Source organism: Apium graveolens, chromosome 1 (genome assembly GCF_009905375.1).
Source record: "Apium graveolens cultivar Ventura chromosome 1, ASM990537v1, whole genome shotgun sequence".
Taxonomy (NCBI): domain Eukaryota; kingdom Viridiplantae; phylum Streptophyta; class Magnoliopsida; order Apiales; family Apiaceae; genus Apium; species Apium graveolens.
This window is the reverse complement of record NC_133647.1, coordinates 7,885,883-7,895,047: the sequence shown is the minus strand read 5'-3', so window position 1 is coordinate 7,895,047 and position 9,165 is coordinate 7,885,883. Positions and strand designations below refer to the sequence as shown.

At 33.5% G+C, this 9,165-nt stretch overlaps 1 long non-coding RNA gene across 1 annotated transcript; it reads left to right on the top strand.

Moving 5' to 3' along the window:
* The first annotated feature begins 6,875 nt into the window (after window positions 1-6,875).
* On the top strand, window positions 6,876-8,890 carry LOC141719108 (uncharacterized). The gene is made up of 3 exons (XR_012574035.1): window positions 6,876-6,943; window positions 8,559-8,709; window positions 8,844-8,890. It is a non-coding gene; the product is annotated as an uncharacterized LOC141719108 (long non-coding RNA).
* Window positions 8,891-9,165: the final 275 nt, after the last annotated feature.

The following is a 9,165-nucleotide window of genomic DNA, read 5'->3' as shown; positions in this document are numbered from 1 at the left end:
TTCTAATTTATATTAAATAGAACTAAGCATAGTGAATGGGAAAGCAAGTGATTAAATAAGATAGGCTTGACACAAGTTTCATGCCTTGTATTTAATCGTGACATTGCAGGGTAGAAGGAATTAATTATACGCTAACTACTCACTGAATAGGTTCTTGGTATTCTAAGCAGTGAATTCGTATTATCTGGATAGTCGCGATATGCTGAGAAGTATCCCTCACGATGTAGAATAAATATGATTAATTAATTAATCATATTTAATGAATTAGAGAATTTATATAAATAATGATAAAATAGTTTTATTATTATTTATTTCTACTAACGGCTTAATATTGAACCTACAGGGTCACACCATAAAAGAGAATGATTTAATGGTGGAGGAATTAATTAATAATGGCTGATAATTATTTATTTATGAAATAAATAATTAATTGGCAAATTTAATAATTGATTAAATGAGATTTAATTGATTATAAATTAATTAAGAAAAGGTTCTTAATATTATTAATTAAGAATTTAATTTTTGGAAATTAAATCAAGTGAGAGAATTAAATCTAAAAGTTTAGAAAAAAGATTAATAATTAAAAGGTGTTTTAATTATTAGTGAGAATAATAAAGGGTTAATAATAATAATATTTTATGGGAAAATTTTCAGCTGAAATTTTGCCTATAAATATACTATTATAAACCTTAATTTTGCCTCAACCAAAAAGATTTACAAAACCCTAATTCTCTCCATCTCCTCCTCCTTCATTATATCATTTTCTTGGTGGATACCGGTGCTTGAGGAGCAGCTGCTAAGGATCTCTGTTCATCGTTCTTGGGTCTCTATTAAAGACCTCCATCTTCCATTAACGTAAAGCTTCTTAAGGTAAACATACTGAACTACGAATTAAATATTATTTTTCGCATGGATCCTGCGGAGGGTTTCGGTTTTTTTAAGATTAAATTTACGTTTTCCGCTGCGTTTATGTGCTAAAAACCCTTCAGATACTATTCTCATAATCTCATTTCTAAGTCACGTACTTAGAGATATAGAATTGCATATCATATTCCAAGGACATTTATTAATCTAACTTTTATATCGCAGTAAATTAAGAATTAATAAATTATAAAGGGAATAATCGATAGAACATAAACATTAATAATCCTAATGTCTTAAACTAAACATCATAGTGTTGTATCTAGGGCACAAACACTAACAAGGCCAACTTCCTACAACCAACATTCTCCGCTACAACTAGTACCTTGGTCAAGTTCCTAATATTTCTCACTTCAAAATTTTTCGGAAGTGCTGTGTATGTACCGATTGCTCCATCACAAAGATCAAAGATGGGAGCTCAAGAAGAGTAGGTATCTACGTTGGTTTTGATTCTACGTCTATAATAGATATCTAGAGCCTCTAACCGGAGATTTATTTACCGCAAGATATGCAGATTATCATTTTGACGAGTTATATTTCCTCCCTTAGGGGGAGATAACATTCAAATAAAGTTAATCCTGACCTAACATGGAATACATCAAGATTATATTTTCTAGATCCACGTACCGGTCAATGCGTTCTTGAAGTTAAAAGAATTATCGATATACAAAATATCGCAAACCAAATTCCTGGCGCATTTAATGATTCTAGAAATATAACTAAATATCATATACATGCAGTAAATACTCCAGCTAGAATAGATATACCAATTAAAAAATCATATACAAAGAATGGTTACAAAATCAAAGCCACGCCTGAAGCGTGGTAGACCGGTCGGTGCAAAAGATGTTGCACACAAAAAAAGAAAAATAAAGAAAATTACCCCTGAAGTGGCACATGCTCCAGAAGAAGCAAATACCCCTAAAGTGGTATTATCTCCTGAAGAGATTCCAGTCCTTGAAGATACGGGATTAAACAATCAAAAATTTCAATAAATTATGTGCATGATATGAAATTATGGGATCGAAGTAAAGCCATAATTGATGATGTATTTGTGTATTCCTCAACATTGGATGTCGATATAAATTCTGATCTTGAACCACAAAGTGTGGATGAATGCTGTCGAAGAAAAGACTGGCCAAAATGGAAAGACGCAATTTAAACATAATTAAATTCATTGCGTAAAATAGAAGTATTTGGACCTGTTGTCCAAACACCAATTGGTGTGAACCTGTTGGGAATAAATGGGTATTCATAAGAAAACGAAATGAAAAGAATAAAATTATGAGATATAAAGTCCGACTTGTAGCACAAGGGTTTTCTCACAGGCCTGACATTGATTATCAAGAGACATACTCATCAGTGATGGATGGAATTAATTTTCATTTTATATTAGGTATGGCATCTAAAGAAAAATTGAAAACACGTCTTATGGACGTCGTTACTACATACCTGTATGGTTCACTTGATAGTGAATTTTATGGAAATCCTAGAAGGGTTAAAAATGGATGAGTCAAGAGATCTCGTCATATATACTCCATTAAACTTCAACGATCATTGTATGGACTAAATTAATCTGGTCGTATGTGGTATAACAGACTCAGTCGTTATTTACAAAAGAATGGGTATATTAGTAACCAAATTTCTTCATGTGTTTTTATCAAAAAATCACAATCTGGTTTTGTGATTATTGCTGTAAATGTGGATGATTAAACCTTGTAGGAATAGCTACAGAGGTTGATGAAGCTGTCATATACCTAAAGACAAAGTTTGAAATGAAAGCTCTTGGAAGGACAAAATATTTCCTTGGTATACAAGTCGAGCACTTGTCATCGGGAATTTTCCTCCACCAATCTACATATATAGAAAAGGTTTTGAACAGATTTACATGGATAAATCTCATCCATTGACTACTCCAATGGTGATTAGATCTTTAGAGCCTGATAAAGATCCATTTCGACCACGAGAAGATGATGAAGAGGTTCTTGATCTTGAAATCCCATATCTAGGTGCAATTGGTGCACTTATGTATCTTGCAAATAATACAAGGCCATATATTATATTTGCTATGAATTTATTGGCTAGATTTAGCTCTGATCCGATGGACGACATTGGAATGAGATCAAAATATATTCTGTTATCTTCGTGGAACAACAAACTTTGGATTATTCTTCCCGAAAAACTCAACATCTCAGTTGATCGGATATGCAGACGCTGGATATTGTCAGATCCTCATTTTGGCAAATCACAAACTGGATATGTTTACATATTGCGGTGCAGCCATTTCCAGAAAATCCACGAAGCAAACTATTGGGGTTAAACCCAATATGAGATATGGGCTTGGTGTATAAGACATAATTGGATTGGGTAATAATTGTATTTGTTGACAATTATTATTATAATGGGATTGAGTAATAATTATATGTGTTGACAATTATTCATAATGGGAATGGGTAATAATTGTATGGGCAGATTATTATTGTAATCAGATTAGGTATGTCTTGTTGGCTAAGTTTGTGATGGCTATATAGACATAGTCATGTTATTATTTTGATGTATGCTTAAGAGATGTAGTCGTCTTAGGTATCGTGCGGGAGATGCTTGAGTATTGGTTGGCTCAGATATCAGTTTCGGACACCATTGAGGTGTTATGTATTGATGTATTATTAATAATTATTTTGATAATAATACAAGTTGGGACGTGGGTTTTTCACGTCAAATATATGTGTGTTGTGTGCGTACTCTGTATTGGTAGAATTAAATCTCGAATATGTGTGTGTTTTTCCTCCTAACAAGTGGTATCAAGAGCTGAGGTTCGAGGTTCGTGATGAATTGGGTTGGAGGAACGTTCAAGGTTCATTGCAATAGTTTCGATGGTTTGATGGTTGATCAACCAGGGGAAAATTTTTGGATGATACTCGTGATGCTGAAAAGAGGCACTCGTGGTTGATGCACATGATTTTGTGGATGGATATGTCGTTAGGATGAAGAACGGTAGTTTGGAGTTATTGGAGGTCACTAAACGGGCCTTAGTGATTCTCAAAAGTTGGAACAACGAGATGAATGGTTCTGTTTGAGGGGAGGCATCGGCGAACGGACATTGATATTTTGATGGTTACCATTCAACCTGATCTGGAGTATTGGGTTGAAGGGGATGATTATTGGGGTTAAACCCAATATGTGATATGGGCTTGGTGTACAAGACATAATTGGATTGGGTAATAATTGTATTTGTTGACAATATTATCATAATAGGATTGAGTAATAATTGTATGTGTTGACAATTATTATCATAATGGGAATGAGTAATAATTGTATGGGTAGACAATTATTATTGTAATCAGATTAGATATGTCTTGTTAGCTAAGTTTGTGAGGACTAAAATACATAGTCATGTTATTGTTTTGATGTATGCTTAAGAGATGTAGTCGGATGTATGCTTAAGAGATGTAGTCGTTTAGGTATCGTGTGGGAGATGCTTGAGCATTGGTTGGCTCAAGTATCAGTTTGGGACACCATTGAGGTGTTATGTATTGATGTATATTGATAATTGTTTTGATTAATAATACAAGTTGGGACGTGGGTTTTCCACGTCAAATATATTGTTGTGTGTTTGTGTGCGACTCTGTATTGGTAGAATTGAATCCAATAGAGAATTGTTTGGTTGCGGTCTATCATCAAGAATATTTAAGAATCATGTGGATTACAAAACATCACAAGAAGTCCTACTGTCATGTTTGAGGACAACACTGCATGCATTGATCAACTCAAAGAAGGATATATCAAAGGAGACAGGACGAAACACATTTCACCAAAATTCTTCTACACTCATGAGCTTCAAAAGAATGGTGACATTGATGTTCAACAAATTCGGTCATGTGACAACCTTGCTGATTTATTCACGAAATCATTAGCGAATTCAATATTTGGGAAATTACGACATAACGCTGGAATGCGTCGACTCGGGGATTTGTTACAACAAAATTCAGAGAATGAATAGTTTTTCCAAGGGGGGATTGAACTCTTTTTCCTTCGTCAAATTTTTTATTCCACTGGGTTTTTCTTTGAACAAGGTTTTAACGAGACAATTTATGATCCATGTTAAATGACAATCAAAGGGGAGTGTTATAATTGATTGTAATTTCTAAGTCAATGGTAAAATAGTAAAATTAGTCTTAGGAGTAGAAATTTTGATAATGCATTGAATGTTTTGTTTTTCACCTTGGCTATAAATACATGTAGGGGTGTTCATGGGTTCGTCAACCCGATCAAACCGACCCAACCCAACCTCTTTTAGGCCGATTAAACCGTTTTAAAAAAACCCGATCCATAGTTGGGTTAAAAAAATTTCAAACCGCATTAAATGGGTTGGGTACGGGTTCAAGTTTTTTTCGGCCAACCCAACCCAACCTGATATAACTTAAGTCTCGTTCGATAATTTAAATATAATTTTATATTATATGCAATTGTACATTATACAATATAATTATTTTCATTTATTGTACATTTCGTTATGGTATATGATTTACGACATGATATACATTACTAAAATTTCAATATAATCAGATTTAAAGAATAGTTCTATAATCGTAAGTTATACTATTCGAAATTATCAATTATATATGGTATTGAAACTTTTTTTATATAATCATTCAATCCGTTCAAACCAACCCAACCCGACCCAAACCGATGTACGACGGGTAGGATTGAGTTACGATTTTATATTTTACGGGTTGGGTCGAAAATTTTCAAACCGATTAATTGGGTCGGGTCGTAAAAACGCCTCCAACCGGCCAACCCGACCCATGAACACCCCTAAATACATGGCTTTGGTGAATGTAAAATTTGCACCAAGCAACTCTAATATATGCTCTCTACCTCCCTTCGATTATCATTTTTCCCTCTCAAATTTAGTAGCCCCTTCTAATATTATTAAATCTAATATATTAATACAACATAAATATAAAATAATTGATTTGTTTTTAAATTGAGATGTACCTTGACATTAAATATGTAGGTAGACTCTTTCTCTCCTTGAATCTTAAAGTACGAACACGGAAAACAAAAATTAGGTCAGGCGTATTAAGTATTTACTTGTTACTGTAGGAAGTAAAATATTACCGGTGAAATGCTAATTAACTTTGTTAAAAGCCGCCCCAAAAAGGACCAATTTACCCATATTCCTTAGGGGCTAAGATTCAGAAGAAAGTAGTACAATTGAGGGAATTATTATTTCCACCATGTTTTGAAAATGAGAATTATATTGATCATGGTATCTAATTATTACTTCCACCATGTTCTAAAAACTAATAATTTATTTATTGATTAATTATTTGATTATTGGTTATAAAATATTCTGATTTGATTTTAGAATTCGAAAATTTACTTCATATTTTTTAAAATTAATATATCAAATTTAATAAATTAAATTTTATTACATTTTTTAATTTATCCAAAATCTAATCAGTATTCGATTAATTATCAATTATCCGACTACAAATATATTTACCGATTATTTTCGATTTCAGTTTTTTAGAAAACAGATTCCATCCAGCTCCGTCCCCCTCCAATATTTTGCTAAGCCCCATTAGTACTCTTTTTTTTAAAATTCATTTACAAGAAAAAAATATTTTCAAATAAATTTTCCATATTTAACTTCTAATTAAAAAAGTTCATAAACTAACAAAGTTATCTTTATTTTTTTTTAACGGGAACATGCAGAATAAGTACTGAAAAGATGTTCCACTAATCCACTGACAACAACCAGTCAACCAAGCTTAGAATAAGTAATGGTGGCCCTGTGAAGCCCTTTAAATTATCAACTCCATCACCACAGTTTCATCATCTCCTTCCTTGCATCTTTTTCACTCTTAATCTCTCTCCCTCTTTTACTGATAATTCAAGTTAAGTGTTAAAAGGGTTCTGGAAATAAAGGCAAACAGCAGCTATGATGATCAGGACACTGTTTTGCAACTGTTCCTTCAAGAACTGAAGTTGAAAAAGCCATTTCTGAACTTCAAAGGTACCTTCCATGTTTTACATGTTATGTCTTGTTAAGTTTAGGGCTAAAGTATTTATGTTTTACTACTTTGTGTATGGTGGTTGTTATAACGGAAGCAAGAAAGATAATAAACGTATAGAGAAAACACATAAAATGAACTGAAAAAAAAGTTTTATTGATCTTGAGAATACATGTTACACATTCGGGACATTTACCGATTAAAGGCATATTTTAACAGTTGTTACTTATGTAGTTGGATACAGAAGACTGCATTGACTAAGATCTATATATCCTCATTGACTTAGATAGGATTCTCAGTCTCAGTCTAAACTGCTTTTTAATAGTTACTTACAACTGAACTATAGGATATATATAGCTATTAGTGTGTCTTTGTGACTACAAGATCAAAAATTATAGTTCTTGGTTTGATAGGTGTCTCCCCTCCTGTTAAATGGATAAGAAATACTGTTTCGTCCAAATTAACTGTCATGTTCGATTTTTTTTACAGTCAAATTGATCGAAATTTGACCCAATATTATTATACTTTGAAAAAAATTATATATAATATGTCTTTTAAAAGTATGAAATCTGCTTTAAAATGTATATTTCAGGTTTTCAAGATGTAAAAGAATAGTTTGTTTTCAGTCAAATTTGGGTGATATTGGCTACGGTAAGAGTTAAGTAGGAAATTTAATTTGGGACGGAGGGAGTATGTCTAAAGGCCAAGGGTCAGCCAAATAAATTGACAAGTTGCGGTTAATGCCTCGACAACTCCTAGGTGTTAGAGCGAGGCACCTGCTCTCATTTTGAGGTTAATAATAGGAAACTAGAAGTTGTAATCCAGGTTCTTTATGACTGAACATTTTCGAAACTTGTTAGGATCCAGGTTCTATTGGTCAATGGTCACTTCGCCTGCAATCGATAGTATTCTCACCTGGATAATGGCTATAATGCTTGCTAACTTGATTAGAATGAAGGAAGCTAATGTTGATACAGTTATATGATACACTGAACTGAAACAAATAAACAAGCTAGGAGAAAGTAACTGCAAGAGAATGCAATTAGCTACCAACAACAGAAATAACACCATCTCTAGCTAGAGTACATTGAATGTACAAAACTCCTTATCACATTTGGCAGGAATAACACACTCGACTAAGAATATTCTTATGCAATGCTTATATTTGGCAGATAGTTCAGCTCAGTCTTAAGGGAAGACACAATTGGTTTTAGTAGTGACTAGTGTGTCTTTCACTGAGGGTCTATTATATTTTAGGCTTAAATACATCATCTAGTTCGGATGAGACCTGGGAGCGAAAATGATTAAATTCGCGGGTAATCTATGTAGTGAACGATGAGTTCGACCTAGGTCTAGGAAGATTAGGGGCCTAGCTGACACATTACATTCTTCCTGGGAAAACTGAAACTGAAAGGAGTTAAGCAGGTCACACAAACAGTAGTGATTGTGCTGTTCATATTAAGAGATCCCAGAAACTGATTTAAGTACTGATATCAAGATTATACAGTGTATATTAAGAAGCTATATAGAACTTTATTATCCTACTTGTTCTCTTGAGGAATCAATAAAATACAAAAAAGAACAAACAAGAACTTGATTCTTTTGCACTCTACACAGTTTCTTGGATGGGGATGCTGGTAGTTCTCCACCATCTTCAGAACACAACCGGCTGATTCAAATGCTAAACAATGACGAAATCACTCAGTCCTCAGTGTATCGACGAGTTAAAGAGGCTTATCATCTGATGAGAACAGATTCCAAAGTTTGGGTATGATACGCCGTTAACTTTTCTCATGATCAATGACATAACACAGTAACTGATATGAGTAGAAATAAAATGCGAGGCTTTCAGTACAATATGCACTTGAATTAGGACTCACTCTTTCCTTCTCTTTTTTGTAGAATGTACTTATGTCGATCATCAGATAAAGCAGTGTGGAACGCTGTTTGAGCAACAGGGCAGTGCGGGATCTGAGAGGCTTTCTGAAACAAGGTATGCTCATGATAGTAACCAATGGTTGATATAATTACATAACATAAACATATTACTGTATGCAGCTCGAATTTCTGATGAAGAACTAGACTGGGCAGCTACCACTCTAAGGTGGCTCTTGAAATAACAAAGTCAATATTTGCTGAATCATGGAGAAATTGGGACTTCTAATCGGTGGAAACAGTCAGAAGGTAAAGGTAGGCAATCTCAGTTCAAAAGTGTAAAGAATTT